Raw genomic sequence first — 24,822 nt, forward strand, 5'->3', positions numbered from 1 at the left:
AGAGGAGGGAGGGAGAAGAGGAGGTAGGAGGAGAAGAAAGAGGGGAATTTTAGGACGAATTATAGGACGTTAATCTGACGAGAAATGATTGATTTCATTCACTCGTTGTTGATGTTGTTGTTTTTTTGGTAACAAATAAATCCATAGATAGATAGTAAGAAATAAACTTGACATTTAAAGTTAAGGAAAAGACTCTGAAGAACCAAGCGGTTCAAGTATTCCGTTTCTGAATGCTGCCGTGTTATTTCCATGTCAAAAGAAAAACAAAAGAGCGCTTAGATTTTCTATCTGTTCAGAGATTTTTGTCGTTCAAGGACCGTACATCATTTGCTTCAGTTGTGGCATGTAAAGTTGCACCAAGACGCACTTCCAAGAACCACAATGTCTGGGAACAAATCAAATCAGTCAAAAATATTTCAGTTCTTTGAAAGAGACAGACACCATCATCCATCACGACCCAGCCTGGCCACCAGTTAGTTGACTGCTGCGCCCTCTGCTCTGCTGACTTGATGCCATGCCGTTCGGGGACGGGGACAACTCTGTCAGGGAGCGAGCTGGCAGCCACGAAGTCTCCACGGTCACTTTTCAACAAGCTGGTTTTATTTACCCGAAAATGAAAGGACCAGGTTACAGAAAGAACAGTAAAGTTCTGGGACCAGAAAAAGAAGTCAGCGAAATAGAACTTAACTCGGGCCATGCTAACTTAAACTGAAAAGAACTGATCAGAGTAGACTGACCTAACAGAGACAAGACATAGCAAAGTAACTGGACACAAAGGGGAACGTGTACAGTGGGCGATCGGACCATTTTATGAAAGAAAGACAGTAACAGAAACAGAAAGACAAGCACTACCAACTAAACAACAAACCAGACCAGCACAGCTGATCTATGCCACAAATGTAAGAAAAAAATTCACCCCAGACCAAAAGATCGACAAACAAAAAGAGTGTCAAGAAAAAAAAACAAATTCTCAATCCTCCCCTCAGTGATGTGGCAGCCACTTGGTACAGTATATTTAAGAGCTCTGCCTCAGCGGGTGTATCTTTTGCTGAGGCCTGACGAGGAGTCCCTGCAGCAGCCTCCACTCATCACATTGATTTAATGATGACAACTGAAGTGAGAGAAATGTTCTTTATATGAACGTATGTTTAGAGGAATTGGAGGCATGGACACCATCAGTAAGTCCAAGACAGTTCAAGGTAAACACCCTCAGTCACCACAAGGATTTCAGATTGCCTAAAGCAGCCAATCGTCACTCATGACCATCAGATACCTAAACATCGTCCGACAGTGGAGAAGGGCGCAGTGTTCAAAACGGCGGTACGTTGTCGGCAGGATTCGAACCTGCGCGGGGAGACCCCAATGGATTTCTAGTCCATCGCCTTAACCACTCGGCCACGACAACCACTCCAGAGCCTTTTTTGGGGGCAGAAACGCGTACGTCTATGAACAATTCCTGACTGAAGTTCGACATTTATTTTCAAACTGGAAAAAGGGAATCGGTCTGCGATGGCCGGGAATCGAACCCGGGTCAACTGCTTGGAAGGCAGCTATGCTCACCACTATACCACCATCGCTGCGGAAAGGAGCAAAATTCCACTGCAGACTCAGCAGTTTATGTCAGGAATTCTACAAGGAGAGGAGGGAGGGAGACGAGGAGGAGGAGTGGAGGAGTGGAAGGGGGAGGTACATCAGAGGTCCGTTTCACAAAGCAGGTTTACTGAAAACTCCGAGTATGTTAACCCTGAAATGAGGGAAACTCTGAGTTTTCCGTTTCACATAGGAAGGTAAGTCAAACCAGAGAAAGAGGGGTAACTCAAGCCTGTTTCACAGACAGAGGTAAGTTAAACTCTGAGTCAGTTACCGCAGTAACTGACTCTATGAACCTAACCTGGTCGGGACCAGGTTTTACTCAAGGAACCTCGAGTTTCTCTGTGTCTCCGCCCTCTTTCAACCACACACCGCATTCATTTCCTCATTCATTCATTCAGTCAGCAGACGAGTTTTGGCATAGTTCTGCCGTCTGTTATTAAAAAAAATCATTAAAAATATCAGTCAGTGGGAAGTCCATTAGGCACAGTAGGTGGTGACTTTTTTCGTTAACATGGCATGTTAACGTCTTTTGATCATGATCCCGTGGATGAAGGTGCAGCGATACTGCGCAGAAAATTAAACATTCGTCGGGAGATATTTATCAGACCACGATGTTCTTGCTTTTCCAGACAGTTATCGTCTTTAGGCCACCACCCGTTCTTCATGCATCTGCCTTCTTTCTGTTGGCTGAGTAAAAGTCTGTGTTAGTTTAAATATAGGCTTAATTATTTAACATAACATGATATAGATGAGAACACTTTTTTCATTTTTAAATTTTATTTCATTCGTTAACAAAAAAACAAAACATTATATGAACACAATATAACCAATTTTACAATGAAAGGGAGCCACTTAATATTTACTTTACAATGTAAAACATGATCAAAATGAGGTAGCTACCTCCATGAGATCATGCAGAGGTCTTACCTGTTTCAACCATGTTTTTATATTTCATTTTAAGCTGCTGCCAAGTGCGCTTCTCCCCCGCGGGATTGCACCTAAATGAAATAAATTAATAGGCAACCATTCAAGCAGTTTTGCCCTGTAATATTATTGTGATTTCAAAGGACTACATTTCTACTCACGCATTGACCCGAGCAGCAATGTTCTCCCACGCCGTCTCCCTCTCCTTCGCAGCTGCAGCGGTGTTGGACTTCCGTCTAAAAACGTGTTCATATTCGCTGTATGAGCGCATTAAAATGTCTAATTTCCAGTGGCGTGAAGTACGCAGCCTTCCGCTTCCCCGTTGCCATGGTGACTCCTCAAATCGGGGTTCCATTGATGCTGTCTTTTTAAATTTGCGGTGCACGCGCTTAACTCGAGGTGAACCTACTCTGAGTTAATCAAACTAACTCAAATCTGCTGTTGTGGAATCGAAAACTCAGAGTTTCCTATCTCAGAGTAGATCAACTAAGAGTTCAGGGTTACACTCAGAGTTTGTTGAACCTGCTTTGTGAAACGGACCCCTGCAAGAAAAGAAAACTCTGTAAGTGCTGTTCACTCTCTGGTAACAACCAGTAAGAAGACTACTGACTTTATAAAAAAACTCTATCCACACAGTCCAACCTCTACTTCATTGAGCGGAGGCAGCTGGGCTTTGGCAGAAACGTACATGTCTCACAACTCTGCAGTGTCTGTCAGTATTCAGATTCCTTCTGGGCCTCACAGACAACTTCACGGAATTCAAATTCTCCCAAATAGCCTGGTTTCTGTGTCATCTGATCGTTTAGTTTGTACAGTGTGAAGAAAACAAATGTCCCCGTTTCTTGCTATGTGTAACGCAAATTCCAGATTTGACAATATCTAATTCAAAACGACATCAAACAAAGACATGCAGCAAATCCTCTCAATTGAGCTGTTAGAACAAGAAAATATTCAGCGCTATAAATGCCTTCAACAATGAATCCCTATAAAAATAGGTGGTGATCCTTTGTTGGCCATCTTCACTTGTCAGAGGGCAGTGATGGGAGGGCCATCATGAGGTGTAAATTCCTACACAAGGAATTGTACTGGTACTAGAAACATTGCCAGAGAAGAGAATCAAACACATCTGCAATGGCCAGGAATCCAACCCAGGTCAACTGCGAGGAAGGCGGCATCGCTCACCAATATACCCACATCGCTGTGGAAAACAAAGACGTTCCACTGCAGAGTCAGCAGCTTATGCGAGTAACACAAGGAGAGGAGGGAGGGAGAAGAGGAGGTAGGAGGAGAAGAAAGAGGGGAATTTTAGGACGAATTATAGGACGTTAATCTGACGAGAAATGATTGATTTCATTCACTCGTTGTTGATGTTGTTGTTTTTTTGGTAACAAATAAATCCATAGATAGATAGTAAGAAATAAACTTGACATTTAAAGTTAAGGAAAAGACTCTGAAGAACCAAGCGGTTCAAGTATTCCGTTTCTGAATGCTGCCGTGTTATTTCCATGTCAAAAGAAAAACAAAAGAGCGCTTAGATTTTCTATCTGTTCAGAGATTTTTGTCGTTCAAGGACCGTACATCATTTGCTTCAGTTGTGGCATGTAAAGTTGCACCAAGACGCACTTCCAAGAACCACAATGTCTGGGAACAAATCAAATCAGTCAAAAATATTTCAGTTCTTTGAAAGAGACAGACACCATCATCCATCACGACCCAGCCTGGCCACCAGTTAGTTGACTGCTGCGCCCTCTGCTCTGCTGACTTGATGCCATGCCGTTCGGGGACGGGGACAACTCTGTCAGGGAGCGAGCTGGCAGCCACGAAGTCTCCACGGTCACTTTTCAAAAAGCTGGTTTTATTTACCCGAAAATGAAAGGACCAGGTTACAGAAAGAACAGTAAAGTTCTGGGACCAGAAAAAGAAGTCAGCGAAATAGAACTTAACTCGGGCCATGCTAACTTAAACTGAAAAGAACTGATCAGAGTAGACTGACCTAACAGAGACAAGACATAGCAAAGTAACTGGACACAAAGGGGAACGTGTACAGTGGGCGATCGGACCATTTTATGAAAGAAAGACAGTAACAGAAACAGAAAGACAAGCACTACCAACTAAACAACAAACCAGACCAGCACAGCTGATCTATGCCACAAATGTAAGAAAAAAATTCACCCCAGACCAAAAGATCGACAAACAAAAAGAGTGTCAAGAAAAAAAACAAATTCTCAATCCTCCCCTCAGTGATGTGGCAGCCACTTGGTACAGTATATTTAAGAGCTCTGCCTCAGCGGGTGTATCTTTTGCTGAGGCCTGACGAGGAGTCCCTGCAGCAGCCTCCACTCATCACATTGATTTAATGATGACAACTGAAGTGAGAGAAATGTTCTTTATATGAACGTATGTTTAGAGGAATTGGAGGCATGGACACCATCAGTAAGTCCAAGACAGTTCAAGGTAAACACCCTCAGTCACCACAAGGATTTCAGATTGCCTAAAGCAGCCAATCGTCACTCATGACCATCAGATACCTAAACATCGTCCGACAGTGGAGAAGGGCGCAGTGTTCAAAACTGCGGTACGTTGTCGGCAGGATTCGAACCTGCGCGGGGAGACCCCAATGGATTTCTAGTCCATCGCCTTAACCACTCGGCCACGACAACCACTCCAGAGCCTTTTTTGGGGGCAGAAACGCGTACGTCTATGAACAATTCCTGACTGAAGTTCGACATTTATTTTCAAACTGGAAAAAGGGAATCGGTCTGCGATGGCCGGGAATCGAACCCGGGTCAACTGCTTGGAAGGCAGCTATGCTCACCACTATACCACCATCGCTGCGGAAAGGAGCAAAATTCCACTGCAGACTCAGCAGTTTATGTCAGGAATTCTACAAGGAGAGGAGGGAGGGAGACGAGGAGGAGGAGTGGAGGAGTGGAAGGGGGAGGTACATCAGAGGTCCGTTTCACAAAGCAGGTTTACTGAAAACTCCGAGTATGTTAACCCTGAAATGAGGGAAACTCTGAGTTTTCCGTTTCACATAGGAAGGTAAGTCAAACCAGAGAAAGAGGGGTAACTCAAGCCTGTTTCACAGACAGAGGTAAGTTAAACTCTGAGTCAGTTACCGCAGTAACTGACTCTATGAACCTAACCTGGTCGGGACCAGGTTTTACTCAAGGAACCTCGAGTTTCTCTGTGTCTCCGCCCTCTTTCAACCACACACCGCATTCATTTCCTCATTCATTCATTCAGTCAGCAGACGAGTTTTGGCATAGTTCTGCCGTCTGTTATTAAAAAAAATCATTAAAAATATCAGTCAGTGGGAAGTCCATTAGGCACAGTAGGTGGTGACTTTTTTCGTTAACATGGCATGTTAACGTCTTTTGATCATGATCCCGTGGATGAAGGTGCAGCGATACTGCGCAGAAAATTAAACATTCGTCGGGAGATATTTATCAGACCACGATGTTCTTGCTTTTCCAGACAGTTATCGTCTTTAGGCCACCACCCGTTCTTCATGCATCTGCCTTCTTTCTGTTGGCTGAGTAAAAGTCTGTGTTAGTTTAAATATAGGCTTAATTATTTAACATAACATGATATAGATGAGAACACTTTTTTCATTTTTAAATTTTATTTCATTCGTTAACAAAAAAACAAAACATTATATGAACACAATATAACCAATTTTACAATGAAAGGGAGCCACTTAATATTTACTTTACAATGTAAAACATGATCAAAATGAGGTAGCTACCTCCATGAGATCATGCAGAGGTCTTACCTGTTTCAACCATGTTTTTATATTTCATTTTAAGCTGCTGCCAAGTGCGCTTCTCCCCCGCGGGATTGCACCTAAATGAAATAAATTAATAGGCAACCATTCAAGCAGTTTTGCCCTGTAATATTATTGTGATTTCAAAGGACTACATTTATACTCACGCATTGACCCGAGCAGCAATGTTCTCCCACGCCGTCTCCCTCTCCTTCGCAGCTGCAGCGGTGTTGGACTTCCGTCTAAAAACGTGTCCATATTCGCTGTATGAGCGCATTAAAATGTCTAATTTCCAGTGGCGTGAAGTACGCAGCCTTCCGCTTCCCCGTTGCCATGGTGACTCCTCAAATCGGGGTTCCATTGATGCTGTCTTTTTAAATTTGCGGTGCACGCGCTTAACTCGAGGTGAACCTACTCTGAGTTAATCAAACTAACTCAAATCTGCTGTTGTGGAATCGAAAACTCAGAGTTTCCTATCTCAGAGTAGATCAACTAAGAGTTCAGGGTTACACTCAGAGTTTGTTGAACCTGCTTTGTGAAACGGACCCCTGCAAGAAAAGAAAACTCTGTAAGTGCTGTTCACTCTCTGGTAACAACCAGTAAGAAGACTACTGACTTTATAAAAAAACTCTATCCACACAGTCCAACCTCTACTTCATTGAGCGGAGGCAGCTGGGCTTTGGCAGAAACGTACATGTCTCACAACTCTGCAGTGTCTGTCAGTATTCAGATTCCTTCTGGGCCTCACAGACAACTTCACGGAATTCAAATTCTCCCAAATAGCCTGGTTTCTGTGTCATCTGATCGTTTAGTTTGTACAGTGTGAAGAAAACAAATGTCCCCGTTTCTTGCTATGTGTAACGCAAATTCCAGATTTGACAATATCTAATTCAAAACGACATCAAACAAAGACATGCAGCAAATCCTCTCAATTGAGCTGTTAGAACAAGAAAATATTCAGCGCTATAAATGCCTTCAACAATGAATCCCTATAAAAATAGGTGGTGATCCTTTGTTGGCCATCTTCACTTGTCAGAGGGCAGTGATGGGAGGGCCATCATGAGGTGTAAATTCCTACACAAGGAATTGTACTGGTACTAGAAACATTGCCAGAGAAGAGAATCAAACACATCTGCAATGGCCAGGAATCCAACCCAGGTCAACTGCGAGGAAGGCGGCATCGCTCACCAATATACCCACATCGCTGTGGAAAACAAAGACGTTCCACTGCAGAGTCAGCAGCTTATGCGAGTAACACAAGGAGAGGAGGGAGGGAGAAGAGGAGGTAGGAGGAGAAGAAAGAGGGGAATTTTAGGACGAATTATAGGACGTTAATCTGACGAGAAATGATTGATTTCATTCACTCGTTGTTGATGTTGTTGTTTTTTTGGTAACAAATAAATCCATAGATAGATAGTAAGAAATAAACTTGACATCTAAAGTTAAGGAAAAGACTCTGAAGAACCAAGCGGTTCAAGTATTCCGTTTCTGAATGCTGCCGTGTTATTTCCATGTCAAAAGAAAAACAAAAGAGCGCTTAGATTTTCTATCTGTTCAGAGATTTTTGTCGTTCAAGGACCGTACATCATTTGCTTCAGTTGTGGCATGTAAAGTTGCACCAAGACGCACTTCCAAGAACCACAATGTCTGGGAACAAATCAAATCAGTCAAAAATATTTCAGTTCTTTGAAAGAGACAGACACCATCATCCATCACGACCCAGCCTGGCCACCAGTTAGTTGACTGCTGCGCCCTCTGCTCTGCTGACTTGATGCCATGCCGTTCGGGGACGGGGACAACTCTGTCAGGGAGCGAGCTGGCAGCCACGAAGTCTCCACGGTCACTTTTCAAAAAGCTGGTTTTATTTACCCGAAAATGAAAGGACCAGGTTACAGAAAGAACAGTAAAGTTCTGGGACCAGAAAAAGTCAGCGAAATAGAACTTAACTCGGGCCATGCTAACTTAAACTGAAAAGAACTGATCGGAGTAGACTGACCTAACAGAGACAAGACATAGCAAAGTAACTGGACACAAAGGGGAACGTGTACAGTGGGCGATCGGACCATTTTATGAAAGAAAGACAGTAACAGAAACAGAAAGACAAGCACTACCAACTAAACAACAAACCAGACCAGCACAGCTGATCTATGCCACAAATGTAAGAAAAAAATTCACCCCAGACCAAAAGATCGACAAACAAAAAGAGTGTCAAGAAAAAAAACAAATTCTCAATCCTCCCCTCAGTGATGTGGCAGCCACTTGGTACAGTATATTTAAGAGCTCTGCCTCAGCGGGTGTGTCTTTTGCTGAGGCCTGACAAGGAGTCCCTGCAGCAGCCTCCACTCATCACATTGATTTAATGATGACAACTGAAGTGAGAGAAATGTTCTTTATATGAACATATGTTTAGAGGAATTGGAGGCATGGACACCATCAGTAAGTCCAAGACAGTTCAAGGTAAACACCCTCAGTCACCACAAGGATTTCAGATTGCCTAAAGCAGCCAATCGTCACTCATGACCATCAGATACCTAAACATCGTCCGACAGTGGAGAAGGGCGCAGTGTTCAAAACGGCGGTACGTTGTCGGCAGGATTCGAACCTGCCAATGGATTTCTAGTCCATCGCCTTAACCACTCGGCCACGACAACCACTCCAGAGCCTTTTTTGGGGGCAGAAAAGCGTACGTCTATGAACAATTCCTGACTGAAGTTCGACATTTATTTCCAAACTGGAAAAAGGGAAGCGGTCTGCGATGGCCGGGAATCGAACCCGGGTCAACTGCTTGGAAGGCAGCTATGCTCACCACTATACCACCATCGCTGCGGAAAGGAGCAAAATTCCACTGCAGAGTCAGCAGTTTATGTCAGGAATTCTACAAGGAGAGGAGGGAGGGAGACGAGGAGGAGGAGTGGAGGAGAGGAAGGGGGAGGTACATCAGCAAGAAAAGAAAACTCTGTAAGTGCTGTTCACTCTCTGGTAACAACCAGTAAGAAGACTACTGACTTTATAAAAAAACTCTATCCACACAGTCCAACCTCTACTTCATTGAGCGGAGGCAGCTGGGCTTTGGCAGAAACGTACATGTCTCACAACTCTGCAGTGTCTGTCAGTATTCAGATTCCTTCTGGGCCTCACAGACAACTTCACGGAATTCAAATTCTCCCAAATAGCCTGGTTTCTGTGTCATCTGATCGTTTAGTTTGTACAGTGTGAAGAAAACAAATGTCCCCGTTTCTTGCTATGTGTAACGCAAATTCCAGATTTGACAATATCTAATTCAAAACGACATCAAACAAAGACATGCAGCAAATCCTCTCAATTGAGCTGTTAGAACAAGAAAATATTCAGCGCTATAAATGCCTTCAACAATGAATCCCTATAAAAATAGGTGGTGATCCTTTGATGGCCATCTTCACTTGTCAGAGGGCAGTGATGGGAGGGCCATCATGAGGTGTAAATTCCTACACAAGGAATTGTACTGGTACTAGAAACATTGCCAGAGAAGAGAATCAAACACATCTGCAATGGCCAGGAATCCAACCCAGGTCAACTGCGAGGAAGGCGGCATCGCTCACCAATATACCCACATCGCTGTGGAAAACAAAGACGTTCCACTGCAGAGTCAGCAGCTTATGCGAGTAACACAAGGAGAGGAGGGAGGGAGAAGAGGAGGTAGGAGGAGAAGAAAGAGGGGAATTTTAGGACGAATTATAGGACGTTAATCTGACGAGAAATGATTGATTTCATTCACTCGTTGTTGATGTTGTTGTTTTTTTGGTAACAAATAAATCCATAGATAGATAGTAAGAAATAAACTTGACATTTAAAGTTAAGGAAAAGACTCTGAAGAACCAAGCGGTTCAAGTATTCCGTTTCTGAATGCTGCCGTGTTATTTCCATGTCAAAAGAAAAACAAAAGAGCGCTTAGATTTTCTATCTGTTCAGAGATTTTTGTCGTTCAAGGACCGTACATCATTTGCTTCAGTTGTGGCATGTAAAGTTGCACCAAGACGCACTTCCAAGAACCACAATGTCTGGGAACAAATCAAATCAGTCAAAAATATTTCAGTTCTTTGAAAGAGACAGACACCATCATCCATCACGACCCAGCCTGGCCACCAGTTAGTTGACTGCTGCGCCCTCTGCTCTGCTGACTTGATGCCATGCCGTTCGGGGACGGGGACAACTCTGTCAGGGAGCGAGCTGGCAGCCACGAAGTCTCCACGGTCACTTTTCAAAAAGCTGGTTTTATTTACCCGAAAATGAAAGGACCAGGTTACAGAAAGAACAGTAAAGTTCTGGGACCAGAAAAAGAAGTCAGCGAAATAGAACTTAACTCGGGCCATGCTAACTTAAACTGAAAAGAACTGATCAGAGTAGACTGACCTAACAGAGACAAGACATAGCAAAGTAACTGGACACAAAGGGGAACGTGTACAGTGGGCGATCGGACCATTTTATGAAAGAAAGACAGTAACAGAATCAGAAAGACAAGCACTACCAACTAAACAACAAACCAGACCAGCACAGCTGATCTATGCCACAAATGTAAGAAAAAAATTCACCCCAGACCAAAAGATCGACAAACAAAAAGAGTGTCAAGAAAAAAAACAAATTCTCAATCCTCCCCTCAGTGATGTGGCAGCCACTTGGTACAGTATATTTAAGAGCTCTGCCTCAGCGGGTGTGTCTTTTGCTGAGGCCTGACAAGGAGTCCCTGCAGCAGCCTCCACTCATCACATTGATTTAATGATGACAACTGAAGTGAGAGAAATGTTCTTTATATGAACATATGTTTAGAGGAATTGGAGGCATGGACACCATCAGTAAGTCCAAGACAGTTCAAGGTAAACACCCTCAGTCACCACAAGGATTTCAGATTGTCTAAAGCAGCCAATCGTCACTCATGACTATCAGATACCTAAACATCGTCCGACAGTGGAGAAGGGCGCAGTGTTCAAAACTGCGGTACGTTGTCGGCAGGATTCGAACCTGCGCGGGGAGACCCCAATGGATTTCTAGTCCATCGCCTTAACCACTCGGCCACGACAACCACTCCAGAGCCTTTTTTGGGGGCAGAAACGCGTACGTCTATGAACAATTCCTGACTGAAGTTCGACATTTATTTCCAAACTGGAAAAAGGGACTCGGTCTGCGATGGCCGGGAATCGAACCCGGGTCAACTGCTTGGAAGGCAGCTATGCTCACCACTATACCACCATCGCTGCGGAAAGGAGCAAAATTCCACTGCAGAGTCAGCAGTTTATGTCAGGAATTCTACAAGGAGAGGAGGGAGGGAGACGAGGAGGAGGAGTGGAGGAGAGGAAGGGGGAGGTACATCAGCAAGAAAAGAAAACTCTGTAAGTGCTGTTCACTCTCTGGTAACAACCAGTAAGAAGACTACTGACTTTATAAAAAAACTCTATCCACACAGTCCAACCTCTACTTCATTGAGCGGAGGCAGCTGGGCTTTGGCAGAAACGTACATGTCTCACAACTCTGCAGTGTCTGTCAGTATTCAGATTCCTTCTGGGCCTCACAGACAACTTCACGGAATTCAAATTCTCCCAAATAGCCTGGTTTCTGTGTCATCTGATCGTTTAGTTTGTACAGTGTGAAGAAAACAAATGTCCCCGTTTCTTGCTATGTGTAACGCAAATTCCAGATTTGACAATATCTAATTCAAAACGACATCAAACAAAGACATGCAGCAAATCCTCTCAATTGAGCTGTTAGAACAAGAAAATATTCAGCGCTATAAATGCCTTCAACAATGAATCCCTATAAAAATAGGTGGTGATCCTTTGATGGCCATCTTCACTTGTCAGAGGGCAGTGACGGGAGGGCCATCATGAGGTGTAAATTCCTACACAAGGAATTGTACTGGTACTAGAAACATTGCCAGAGAAGAGAATCAAACACATCTGCAATGGCCAGGAATCCAACTCAGGTCAACTGCGAGGAAGGCGGCATCGCTCACCAATATACCCACATCGCTGTGGAAAACAAAGACGTTCCACTGCAGAGTCAGCAGCTTATGCGAGTAACACAAGGAGAGGGGGGAGGGAGAAGAGGTGGTAGGAGGAGAAGAAAGAAGGGAATTTTAGGACGAATTATAGGACGTTAATCTGACGAGAAATGATTGATTTCATTCACTCGTTGTTGATGTTGTTGTTTTTTTGGTAACAAATAAATCCATAGATAGATAGTAAGAAATAAACTTGACATTTAAAGTTAAGGAAAAGACTCTGAAGAACCAAGCGGTTCAAGTATTCCGTTTCTGAATGCTGCCGTGTTATTTCCATGTCAAAAGAAAAACAAAAGAGCGCTTAGATTTTCTATCTGTTCAGAGATTTTTGTCGTTCAAGGACCGTACATCATTTGCTTCAGTTGTGGCATGTAAAGTTGCACCAAGACGCACTTCCAAGAACCACAATGTCTGGGAACAAATCAAATCAGTCAAAAATATTTCAGTTCTTTGAAAGAGACAGACACCATCATCCATCACGACCCAGCCTGGCCACCAGTTAGTTGACTGCTGCGCCCTCTGCTCTGCTGACTTGATGCCATGCCGTTCGGGGACGGGGACAACTCTGTCAGGGAGCGAGCTGGCAGCCACGAAGTCTCCACGGTCACTTTTCAAAAAGCTGGTTTTATTTACCCGAAAATGAAAGGACCAGGTTACAGAAAGAACAGTAAAGTTCTGGGACCAGAAAAAGAAGTCAGCGAAATAGAACTTAACTCGGGCCATGCTAACTTAAACTGAAAAGAACTGATCAGAGTAGACTGACCTAACAGAAACAAGACATAGCAAAGTAACTGGACACAAAGGGGAACGTGTACAGTGGGCGATCGGACCATTTTATGAAAGAAAGACAGTAACAGAAACAGAAAGACAAGCACTACCAACTAAACAACAAACCAGACCAGCACAGCTGATCTATGCCACAAATGTAAGAAAAAAATTCACCCCAGACCAAAAGATCGACAAACAAAAAGAGTGTCAAGAAAAAAAACAAATTCTCAATCCTCCCCTCAGTGATGTGGCAGCCACTTGGTACAGTATATTTAAGAGCTCTGCCTCAGCGGGTGTGTCTTTTGCTGAGGCCTGACAAGGAGTGCCTGCAGCAGCCTCCACTCATCACATTGATTTAATGATGACAACTGAAGTGAGAGAAATGTTCTTTATATGAACATATGTTTAGAGGAATTGGAGGCATGGACACCATCAGTAAGTCCAAGACAGTTCAAGGTAAACACCCTCAGTCACCACAAGGATTTCAGATTGTCTAAAGCAGCCAATCGTCACTCATGACTATCAGATACCTAAACATCGTCCGACAGTGGAGAAGGGCGCAGTGTTCAAAACTGCGGTACGTTGTCGGCAGGATTCGAACCTGCGCGGGGAGACCCCAATGGATTTCAAGTCCATCGCCTTAACCACTCGGCCACGACAACCACTCCAGAGCCTTTTTTGGGGGCAGAAACGCGTACGTCTATGAACAATTCCTGACTGAAGTTCGACATTTATTTCCAAACTGGAAAAAGGGAATCGGTCTGCGATGGCCGGGAATCGAACCTGGGTCAACTGCTTGGAAGGCAGCTATGCTCACCACTATACCACCATCGCTGCGGAAAGGAGCAAAATTCCACTGCAGAGTCAGCAGTTTATGTCAGGAATTCTACAAGGAGAGGAGGGAGGGAGACGAGGAGGAGGAGTGGAGGAGAGGAAGGGGGAGGTACATCAGCAAGAAAAGAAAACTCTGTAAGTGCTGTTCACTCTCTGGTAACAACCAGTAAGAAGACTACTGACTTTATAAAAAAACTCTATCCACACAGTCCAACCTCTACTTCATTGAGCGGAGGCAGGAATTCTACAAGGAGAGGAGGGAGGGAGACGAGGAGGAGGAGTGGAGGAATGGCGGAGAGGAAGGGGAGGTAGTTTTCAGCTGGGGTTTGACATCCTACAGCACAAAGTAGCCACATCTGAAACACATCAACCATGTCCTTAAACAGTCTAACAGCAAGGCTAGCATGACGTTGTTGTTCCTGAAATGCAGCACAAACTGCAAGCCAAAGTCCTAATTGAATGTCAAATTCATCACACTGTCTTTTATATTGGACTGTGTTCAGTACGATCGTATAATGATATGCATCTTCGTAGGCAGATTTGAACCTGCCCAGAGAGACCCCAATGGCTTTCCAGTCCATCTGACAAACAACTGCAGAAAAAGGGAATTCTTCACTTTAATTTGAGTGCATGACCTGATGGCCTGTACTGCTGGCTCTGCTTGAGATGATAGCTCCTGTTAATGGTAGATACTGACTCATTAGGTTATGCAGCTAGTAATAACTGTAGACTGTGCAGATGTCATGGTCACACTCTCAAATCTGCTCAAAAGAGGCATGGCTCTTGGGTTCCAGATAATTTCCCTTTGAAAAAGTTTTGTGAACGAATGATACAGATCAAAATCAAGGCAACAGCAACACCAAGTGGTCAGGAGGAGGTAGTAAACTGATCAAATTGAATTTATAATGACATAATGGCAACTGAAGTGAAACGACAGCTAATTATATGAGAAAAGGTGGCATGGCAAAATCAGCTTTCTTTATTCAACAACACCCTGACCCATCCTCATCACAACAGCTGATTGGGTAAACACTCCAAATTCAAAACCAGCTCCATCTTCAGTCAAACTGCCATATTGCTTTTTGGCACATTAACTTGCAGTCTTTCCAAGTCAGAAACTGTGCATATTTCTTTTTACTGTTCAAAACAGTGTGACGTTGTCGGCAGGATTCGAACCTGCGCGGGGAGACCCCAATGGATTTCTAGTCCATCGCCTTAACCACTCGGCCACGACAACCAGAACAAATAAAAACACTCACGTCTTGGGCTAAGATCTACACATTAATATATCTATTGACACATCAATATATACATATGTACAGTATATAAAATGCTGCCTCTGGACCACTCAAGAAGCACAGGAGGCGAAGAAGTGACAATGCTTGGCCTCCAGTAGGCTTCTTGTTGCACTTTCTGCTCACTTCAAGCAATTGGGACAAGGACAGCTCCCAAGCTAACAACTGCACAAAGCCTGTGCTGCTGGCTAAAGACAATATCCCCTGTTAACATTAGAAAGAACAGAAACATAAAATGCGATGGAGATGCCGGGGATTGAACCCGGGGCCTCATACATGCAAAGCACGCGCTCTACCACTGAGCTACATCCCCCATATGTGGCCCCACAAAAACACAGAAAGACAATGAACACATGTGAAAACACAGCTGACTTATGTGAAATAAACATGAAATGGGGATGTGAATGAATTCTCACAACATAGGAGGTTAATTAATGAAAGAAAAATCCACCCATAGATTTAGGTTCCATAACTTGACCACAAGATGGCAGTGGTTCGTATTCTTCTGTAAGTCACCTTGAGGTATCCCACCAAAACATGAAACGGACTAAATGTGATGTGTAATGAAGTGTACCTTGGAATGCCCGTGGAATGAAGCAACGTGTCTTCCATAGGCTTCATTACTGTGTATATCCCTCTCCTCTGAAAATAAAGCCAGAGCCATCCTCCAAAAGTCTCTCACATGCTGACATTAGTGTACTGCAGACATGCAAAGAAAAAAAAGACAAAGACAAAGATAACAAAGTGATAATGGTACATTTTTAAGAGCTTCTCTTGGTGACTACTGACTGTGTTCATACCTATCTACAATACTCTACTAACAATGCATTTGGCTAATGTATGGGACAGAAGATAACCCTTTGGAATTGTTGCTTAACAACCTGGACTTGTGTCAACAAGGTTAACTCAGATCAACTCCAGCCTGTATGGATGAAGGTATGGATAAACATGAACTAAACCTTGTTTACACTCTTATCTTACTCCTTCTCCCAACTGTTTCCAAAACTACCTTACAACTAAGCAGTTAATGGCCCCCGAATTACCATCAGAGCTGCAAAGTAAAAGATATAGGAGACAACAGGGGGGGATATACAAGTCAAACTTTATCTAGCTAAAAGAAAGAAAGAAATAACAGTTACACACAGACTGGTGAGTGTGTTTGCTTGACTTGTAAAAAAAACAACCTAAAACCCCACAAGGTAATTTCGAGAAAATTTTGAGGTGAATCCTTAAGCGCTTTTGCCCTCACACGATTAACTCACGTTAGCAGAAACTGTATTGTTTGAGTCTTTTATTCAGTATAATACATGTCAATAAGAAATATAAGAAACTGCTATTAATGACAACTTGAGCGGTCTTGGCTCGTCATAATAACCAGCACATATGTGTTGAGATGTCTCATGAAAATGACGACCCTAAATAAATTACATTTGCTAACACCTAGCGCACGGACTGGTTGTGCTGGGGATGTTAATTAGCTTGCTAACTAAGATTCTGCGGTGGTTCCTTACCTGTGGACAAACCGCGGTCTCTCAGACAGCCGCATTGGACACCACAGTCACCTGCCTGTTATTTTGCCTGTCGACTTTCGTATTTATTCATTTGAGTTTTGCAGCCATTGACCATTATTTAACTAAGCTAACACAAATGCTGTCCGCGTGCGTTGCTGCGTCAGGGCCACGGACTTCAACCAAATCATGTGACCTCAAAATGTCTCAACTGACCAATAGGTGACATTGTTGCAAAGTAGCAGTCACGATGTTTGCTTTTATCAACTGCGCTGTATCTTTGTAAGGCAATGCCAGCTTCACATCACATATTCACTTATTTTTAAATTCCATGTGTATTATTGGTTGTGTTTACTGTGCCTCTCACACACATTTAAAAATAAACTTACTTTCAAGTGCGTCGTGATCCTGAAAAAGAATAAGCGGTTCAGAATACATACATACGGATGCAATACGTTATGTAACATTTTTAGTGACGTTGAGTGTAGCTGGAGATCATTTATAGCAATACTGTCCGCGTATGAATGTGGTTTTAATGTACCTTATTTTCCTGTGGTTGACAATGTTGTCATGGCGACGGTAATTGCTGCAGAGTGTTACGTTGTGGCCACACAGTTCACACATTAACCATAGCCTATGTTATCGGAAAACAGCTGATATTTGGGGTCATGGCTAGTGATCTAAGTGTGTGTGTGTGTGTGCGTGTGTGTGTATGTGTGTGTGTGTGTGCTGTGGGGCAGTATGATCCCAAGCAAGCTGGCCTTAAATATTTTCACTGCTGATGAGTGAGATGATGATCTCACACTGAAACAAAGTGATTAGAATAAATGAAGAGTACCAGCAATAGGCACCTATCTAAAACCAAAAAAATCATGAGTATAGATGATGCCTATTATTGGCTATAATCAAATCGGCCAAGGGACGCTGAGAGTCTGTGGGACTGATTACAAACCAGAGCAGACTGTGCTGCTGTCAGGAGCAAAATGTGCCAAAAAAAATGGTTGCAAAATGTAGATAAACACGTGTATTCAGTTCCCTCTTATTGGGGATCAACCTCACATTTATGTGCATGTTGACAAGAAAGTGTTGGCTTGAAGCACTAAGAAGTGCTTTGGGTCATGGCCTGTGAGATTCAGACACACGAGCCTGCAATGTAGTCGGTGCATCTACATCACTGGTGTCTTAAAATTGCTCCAGTCCAGATTTGCACGCCCGGTCATCTGCACTTTTATTTGATATACTATGTCTTGACAGATGGCTAATGAATTATGAGTAGCTATAGTTACTTTACACTTTCATTCACAACATTCTGCAGATTGTTTGAGTATATGGTGGGTGAGTGTTCTGGAGGTTGAAAAGTCCTGACAGGCCTTAAGGGGAAAGTTCTGTCCTGGTGTCATGCAGCTCTTTCACTGAGGACAGCTGACCTGGGTATGCAAAGAACTCCACAAGAAAGTCTGAGTGATAATCACTGACTGTATTTGGCAAGAATTACACCATCTAATTTGAATTTATGAGATTAAGAAAAGGCAAAGGACTCTGAGGTGCAAATTATCATAACCTCTTATGGAGTGCAATCAGACCTCATCCTGCACAGGTTTGTGCTCATAAACAGCATTGTCCTGTCCCAAAGCACTCTTCTATGGGCATGGAATGATCTGCTCCACCCATCTGTCCATGCAGGTGTTGGCAATGTGTTTCCAGATGTGAACACACGTGTCATCTGGGCCCTGAGAAACACTGAGAATCACTGATCTTGTGGTGAGAACACATTCTGACTGCCAAACACCTGGACAACAAGCAGCTGGCTTTAAATCCTGTTTTCACTTGATGCTGAGGCCACTGCAAGGATTTTGTATTTCTGTTTACAAAGGATGATGTTTTTCAGCCAGTAGCAGGATAAATCCATTGTCTACTGAAGCAAGTTCCTCAGTGTTACACAATCTGTCTCTCTACACAATGTTTCAGCTCCTGACCACAGAGATCCAGCTGTTGTTAAACCACTGTGGTCTTTCCACTGAGGAATTTGACATAATGTTTCCAGCATCTCAATAAAAGGGGTCAAGGGCTTGATGAAGAGGCTATCCAACCCCTGTACCTGACGTCATCATCCTGCTCTCCACCCTTTCTCTCACATGTGGCCAAAAATCAGAAAACTTGTTTTTGTTTGGTCTCCATCATGGCTAAGCAACGCGACACAGAGTCGGTTGCTCTGGTGAGAAGGAGCTCACCCTCAGACCGAGCAGAAAGCAGCGTTTTTTATTAGCTGGACTGACTGAGCAGAGAAGAAACCACAGAGTGAGGGCAACATCTGGCACAGATCAAACGAAGGACAGATTTTCGATTTTCTGGAATGAAAGCTCGCAAAACAACCCTGCTTGAAATGATATTGCAAAATCATTTGCTCTGAGAGTTTTGGGAGAGCAGATTGCAAAACATTACCTCACTTAGGGAAAGTACACCCAGATGAGCAACATGAATGCCTGGCCGGCTGAGAAATTTTACATAACATACCTACAACAGCTGTCACATTCTTAAGAAAACAGTATATGGTAGCCTCCACGTGCTGCATAGCCAGCTGCTATTTTGTAAGAACCCTTCTTCCATCTCCATCTGACTAATTATGTAAATTACAAAAGTACATGCTGGACAGTAATGTAGAGGAAACCTCTGTTTGTAATTTTATCTTAGTTAACAGTGGACCACAAACAGCGCAGGGTCTTGCAGCCTTCCAGCACAGGCGTAACCATGACTTATGAGTGAATAGGACAGTCCTTAGTGGCAGCCACTCAGGTCATAATCTGCCAAGTCTTGACAAGTTCAAATTCAATTTACTCATGTTTTACTGTGCATTTTTCACATCTGTTGTAATTTCAGTGAATGCATATGTCACAGCTAAAGGGATTTCCCTGAAAAAGAACTGTGGTTTCCCAACATACCATGGCTTTGTAAATGAATGCACACAATTTTTTTTTGTATTCCCAAAGGAACAAGTCCCATAGCAACATCCTCCCATCACCACACTAGATCTTGAGTCTGGAAAGCATGAAACTTTATTGCATGTCATACTGTGCTGCTACACTACATTTCACATCTTGTAGGCTTGTCACACTACCCAGGATGACAGCGATGTTCTGCTTATGATGTCTGTCTTTTGTAAACCCATAGTTAGATGTACAGATGCCAACAAGGAACATGGTGGGAACATCTCTGGACCTGTAGTTTATCTTTCTTTGGTCACAGAGCTTAAAAAGTGTTAAGCAATAAGTCTGGAAGACAATTAATACCTGACATGGTCAAACACTTTGAGTTTTACAAGGATGCTTTACATTGATTTATGACGATATCAAAAGCATCTGCTGTAATCAAGATCACATAATGACCAATGCATCCGAAAAGACCACACTTATACTGAAGTCCTATTCCGAGGCTGCTACTGGCTGACTATTGGGCTGAGTGTGTAGATATGTACTCAATAATAATAATTTTTTTTAAATACAGTCGTTTCCAATACTTTATATCATAAAAGCGTTTAATTTTCATACCTCCAGTGTCCATCACTTCCAATACATTTTCACAAAAAGTTCCACAAAAACTTAAAACAAAGACCGACCACACTGTCATCTGAGCACAGTCAAAAACTGTTTGCTTCGCTCACATTGGCCCCCTAGTGCATGGAGGGAGAACTACACTTAAACAAAAGTACAATACATGGCTTTTACAACACTTTAATTTTAATGTACGGAGACCAAAAGTGTTCAATATTAAATCAATAAATGAGATACAATAACATAAATCAAGATATGAACAAGAGCAGACAGCATAGAACACTACCATGAAATTGTGAACTAACTGAATGAATCTGAATTTAAAACTTACAAATATGGTAAATATTTTACCATTTTGAAACTTGCTGTAATTTCTATTTTTTTATTGCATTTTTCTTTCTATTTCCTATTTCCTTACATTTTCATGGCTATATATTTTTGTCTGTATATGATTTTTTATTTATTTAATATTGACCACTTTAGGTCTCCATATAGGCCCTGCAGCTTACTGTTGATTTACTCAGCATTCAACCAGAAAATGTTATTAATGATAATTTCCCCCTGCTGCATGGACACTGATTTCATTTAAATTAATTCTTCTTGACACCATCCACATTTTATCCACCATATAGTAAGTACAGCGTGAAGTGTACAGTAGTCTACTGGTGATGTGTATCGTGTGCTCAAGTGGGTTTGTATGCATTTGAAACTGAGCCGTACTGACCATACTCTACCATAAGCAAATTCCAGCCGTTGTGGCTGTGTGGTCATTAAACTTGGACATGACTTCTTTCCACATAACTGGCCAATTACTGGGCTGACCATCTGAGCCCTACTCAGGTTGATCATGCGACTTGTTCCTGTCTGCTGCACACAAGAAACAAATCAAAGCACCAGTGCTTGAGAAACCTCCACTATGATTCTGTTCGGTTAACTGAAAATGAGTAGATGTAAACCTGAAAATGGTTATTTTGACAGTCTGATAAGATGAATTTAGGGAGCTCCTGTAAGAACATCCAGAGGCAAGAGGACTGTTTTCTCTTGCTGTGTAATTTCATCTAAAAGGTCTCTTTCAAGTGTTGTCTATGTCTGGCCTCAGTAAGTTGGCTAAGTCACAATGAAGTTACCATAACAACCGTGACCTCCGGTCTCTGACTTCTCAGCCAGAAAAACAGACCAGCCATAAGATTGTTATTTTGCCCAAACCCCAAAACCTTTCCTTGACCTAAAATAATTGTATGTGTTTTTGTCTGCTCCATACATGACTTATAGGCCTGTTGTATGTAGGACTTAACACAACCAAATAAAAACAAATCAAATAAATACTAAGTGAAATACAATACATATATATCATATATGTATATCTATATGTACATACACATATTTATTTCCTCTGTATGTAATACAAGATTCAGACATATTATTAAAGACAGAAAGCTAAATAAATGCCCTTTTGACATTAAATTGTATTATGACAGTCAATCCATACATGAAAAAGAAATACATACAACAATATGTGTTATATTTAACTTTATTAATGCAATACATGTGTACAGTAACATAGTAATTAGGTGTTAAGCAGAGGCAGCAGTTAGATGGCACTACAAGTCTATGAAACTAGAGATGTATCTCAACATTTTGGCTTGTTGTTCTTATATTGCATTCCTGGACTTTTGCAGTGTGTCTGCTGAGGAGAGCAGCATCTCATGCATACAATATGTTTGACATTTATTGCAGGCAGAAACATTATCTCTTTGTCAAGAGCCAGCAGCTCAGACATTAGTGGAAAGGGCATTTCCATGGCTAGCAACAGAGAGATGAGAAGAGCAAAGACAGGATGGATGGTTGGACTGAGGAGGAGGAGGGAAGGAGTGCTCCTAAATCTGCATAATCCCCCTGACAACAAGGGCGGACAGGGCGGGATGAGTGCGGTGGTACGGACCACCCTGGATCTGGCAACAAGCAGAAAGCAAGTGACCAGACAGGCCAAGCTGCTGTTGTGTAAGTGACAAGATCTGACAGTGACAGAGAAGCCGTGGAGCCGTGGTTGGATCTGTGTGGACTGCTGTCTGTTTGACAAACACACACAGTCGCACACACACACGTACAGGCAGATGAGACATAAACCAGCTCACACAAACTCACCAACTAAGACACCAATAGTTGCAGAAAATAGATCCATATAAATATTGAGTTCACATTAATGTCACACAAATGCACGCACACACACACACACACACACCTCGACGGTGTTGTGCTCCTTGACAGCTGTTTCTGTGGTAAGAAAAACAAGTGAGCCAATCAGAGGCTTGCAGGTGGGATTGATGGAGCTTCACAGGTGGTTCCAAATCAACATACAGAAACAATGCTAGTTGGGCACTGTACAAAGAGTCTTGGGCTGTAAAACAAAACATTAAGATGATAGATGCTAGAATACCGTAGCATTGAAGGGAGATGAAGAGCCCGGTAATAATTCTCCGTGGGTTCCTCACTGTGAGCAACAACATACACATTTCACATAAAGACACGGTCTACTGTTAATACAAAAATTAGCACGCCATCATTGCAATAGCTGAAAATGGCGTCAGTGTCAGGGAGACATGCTGATGATTTGATTAGAGCAAAATAACAACCCTCCTTTACAGAAAGCGGCTACGATGAACGTCAGACGGTATAGCAAAAACAGCAAGTCAGTCTGCTACACACCCACTTGCAGGGGAGCACTGCTGTATTTGTGAGGAGTTTGTGAGTTTGTGAGTCAGTTTACCCCCCCCACACACACACTGTAACGTTAACCCTCACTACCACTGCACAAGCGCAAACTTCACCTTTACCCCTTGAAACGTTTAGAAAAGAGAAAAAGGCCTCACCTTCGATTTGGGTAATCTCAGGTTTGGTCCTCACAATCACAGAAATAACAGTAAACACACATACACACACTGCTTTTGATCATCAGCTCACACATCTCTCACTTGTTTTCTCGCCTCTCTTCCTGTTCTCATCTTGTTATCCCCTCCATTCTTTCATGTTTTCTCCTGTCGTGTCCCTCTCGCGTGCAAAGCCTTCCATCAACACAAGTCTCACATGTAAGCAACGAACAGATTGTTTTCTGTTTCTCTGTAATCTGCACAGCCTGCTGAGCTGTTGCATTATTTATGTTTGTCATTATCCTTCCTTTGAACCGCAGCGGTGCATGCTTTCCCAAATATTGTTCATTTTTCCATGTGACTTTACTTTTGCTGGAGAGGAACAACAGGCGTGGCAAGATAGATATTGATACACCGTGGCATGTCTGCAGGGTCTCAAAGGCTGTAAAGGTTGAGTATGATGCAGAAATGGCACAGCTAATTAATGCCATAATGCCATTTGTATTAGGTCAGATGGAAAGTATATCCAGCTCCATCGCATTAAAGACAAAAAGCAGCTCATTTTTTCCTGTAACTTCTGATCCAAAGTGCCAGAGTTTATCATTTTCATCCACTCTGCTTTACTTGTGAATATGCTTAATATTAAAATGCATTAACTGTTGATAGGTATGAGTAGATTTTCTGCCATAATCACTCCTCAAAAGTCTATGATTATCCACGAACCATGACCTTATTGAAAATTACTGTGTGTTATATCACTCGCGCTGGCTGGCGGCCAAGCCGTCTCATATAATTTGTTGTTACTTCACAATAATCAGTTGCAGATGTGAATATCTCATTGGTTGGCCAAGGTAATCTTACAAAAACACAGCCTAGAGAAAACAATCTCTCTGACATACAGTTTTCCTTATTCAATAGCCCATAGTTTTTACACCTGGTTCTCATTTCTACTTCCACTCAAGGATGACTGTACAACAAAATCATGTCACATGGTGAGGTCACATGGTGTTGCTCATGACATTATTGTGAAACTTCTAGTATTTAAGTCACAACATGAGCAGAATATGAATGAAATACACTCATGGCTTCAAATATAACCAAATAAACATGTATACGCTATGTCCACATCTAAAAACGTAAGTATATTGATACCACATGACTTTTTACAGTCTACATTAAATAGCCGACGGAACACTAATGAAAATTAAACAATGTTTAAGTCTGGTATTAAGTTAGAACTTATTTTCTGTGTTTACAAATTTGACATAAATTGTTTCTCCAATATAACTTTATTGTCCAGTGTCACATGATTCAAAAGACATCAGTGATTTACCATGGAAACAAGTCAAATCATCCTGCTGGGCCTGAACGACATTTAACTTGAACATTTTTTACAGTCCAGCTCGACGTCTAGCCAGCGCTGATTCCCTTTATACATACATTGCATATATTGTATGTATACATGCTGTGATTTATTATTAGACTTATTGGATATACAGTTCGTGGCCAATAAATCCCGGTGTCTCTTTTATATTAAACTGTCTTGCACTATGTTTTTAATGTGGGGTGAAAGTCTGGAAGAAATGGTTCTGTTTCTAAAAATATGGTCTAAGGACACCATCTGCTGATGATCTACGAGACGGATTTTGAGTTTTGACGCCAGCCTCTCGAGAGCTTTGCATGTTTGT

General features: G+C 42.4%; 12 non-coding genes across 12 annotated transcripts; all 12 read right to left on the reverse strand.

Annotated features, from left to right (window-relative positions):
• Nucleotides 1-1,323: 1,323 nt before the first annotated feature.
• Nucleotides 1,324-1,405, reverse strand: trnas-aga. The gene has a single exon. It is a non-coding gene; the product is annotated as a tRNA-Ser (tRNA).
• A 100-nt stretch (nucleotides 1,406-1,505) lies between these two features.
• trnag-ucc lies at nucleotides 1,506-1,577 on the reverse strand. Its single transcript has one exon. It is a non-coding gene; the product is annotated as a tRNA-Gly (tRNA).
• A 3,518-nt stretch (nucleotides 1,578-5,095) lies between these two features.
• On the reverse strand, nucleotides 5,096-5,177 carry trnas-aga. The gene has a single exon. It is a non-coding gene; the product is annotated as a tRNA-Ser (tRNA).
• Nucleotides 5,178-5,277: 100 nt separating this feature from the next.
• trnag-ucc lies at nucleotides 5,278-5,349 on the reverse strand. Its single transcript has one exon. It is a non-coding gene; the product is annotated as a tRNA-Gly (tRNA).
• Nucleotides 5,350-8,864: 3,515 nt separating this feature from the next.
• trnas-aga lies at nucleotides 8,865-8,934 on the reverse strand. Its single transcript has one exon. It is a non-coding gene; the product is annotated as a tRNA-Ser (tRNA).
• A 100-nt stretch (nucleotides 8,935-9,034) lies between these two features.
• trnag-ucc lies at nucleotides 9,035-9,106 on the reverse strand. The gene has a single exon. It is a non-coding gene; the product is annotated as a tRNA-Gly (tRNA).
• Nucleotides 9,107-11,257: 2,151 nt separating this feature from the next.
• trnas-aga lies at nucleotides 11,258-11,339 on the reverse strand. The gene has a single exon. It is a non-coding gene; the product is annotated as a tRNA-Ser (tRNA).
• Nucleotides 11,340-11,439: 100 nt separating this feature from the next.
• On the reverse strand, nucleotides 11,440-11,511 carry trnag-ucc. Its single transcript has one exon. It is a non-coding gene; the product is annotated as a tRNA-Gly (tRNA).
• Nucleotides 11,512-13,662: 2,151 nt separating this feature from the next.
• trnas-uga lies at nucleotides 13,663-13,744 on the reverse strand. Its single transcript has one exon. It is a non-coding gene; the product is annotated as a tRNA-Ser (tRNA).
• A 100-nt stretch (nucleotides 13,745-13,844) lies between these two features.
• Nucleotides 13,845-13,916, reverse strand: trnag-ucc. The gene has a single exon. It is a non-coding gene; the product is annotated as a tRNA-Gly (tRNA).
• Nucleotides 13,917-15,071: 1,155 nt separating this feature from the next.
• trnas-aga lies at nucleotides 15,072-15,153 on the reverse strand. Its single transcript has one exon. It is a non-coding gene; the product is annotated as a tRNA-Ser (tRNA).
• A 299-nt stretch (nucleotides 15,154-15,452) lies between these two features.
• trnaa-ugc lies at nucleotides 15,453-15,524 on the reverse strand. The gene has a single exon. It is a non-coding gene; the product is annotated as a tRNA-Ala (tRNA).
• Nucleotides 15,525-24,822: the final 9,298 nt, after the last annotated feature.

The sequence above is a fragment of the Chelmon rostratus genome, chromosome 20 (genome assembly GCF_017976325.1).
Source record: "Chelmon rostratus isolate fCheRos1 chromosome 20, fCheRos1.pri, whole genome shotgun sequence".
NCBI classification, from domain to species: domain Eukaryota; kingdom Metazoa; phylum Chordata; class Actinopteri; order Chaetodontiformes; family Chaetodontidae; genus Chelmon; species Chelmon rostratus.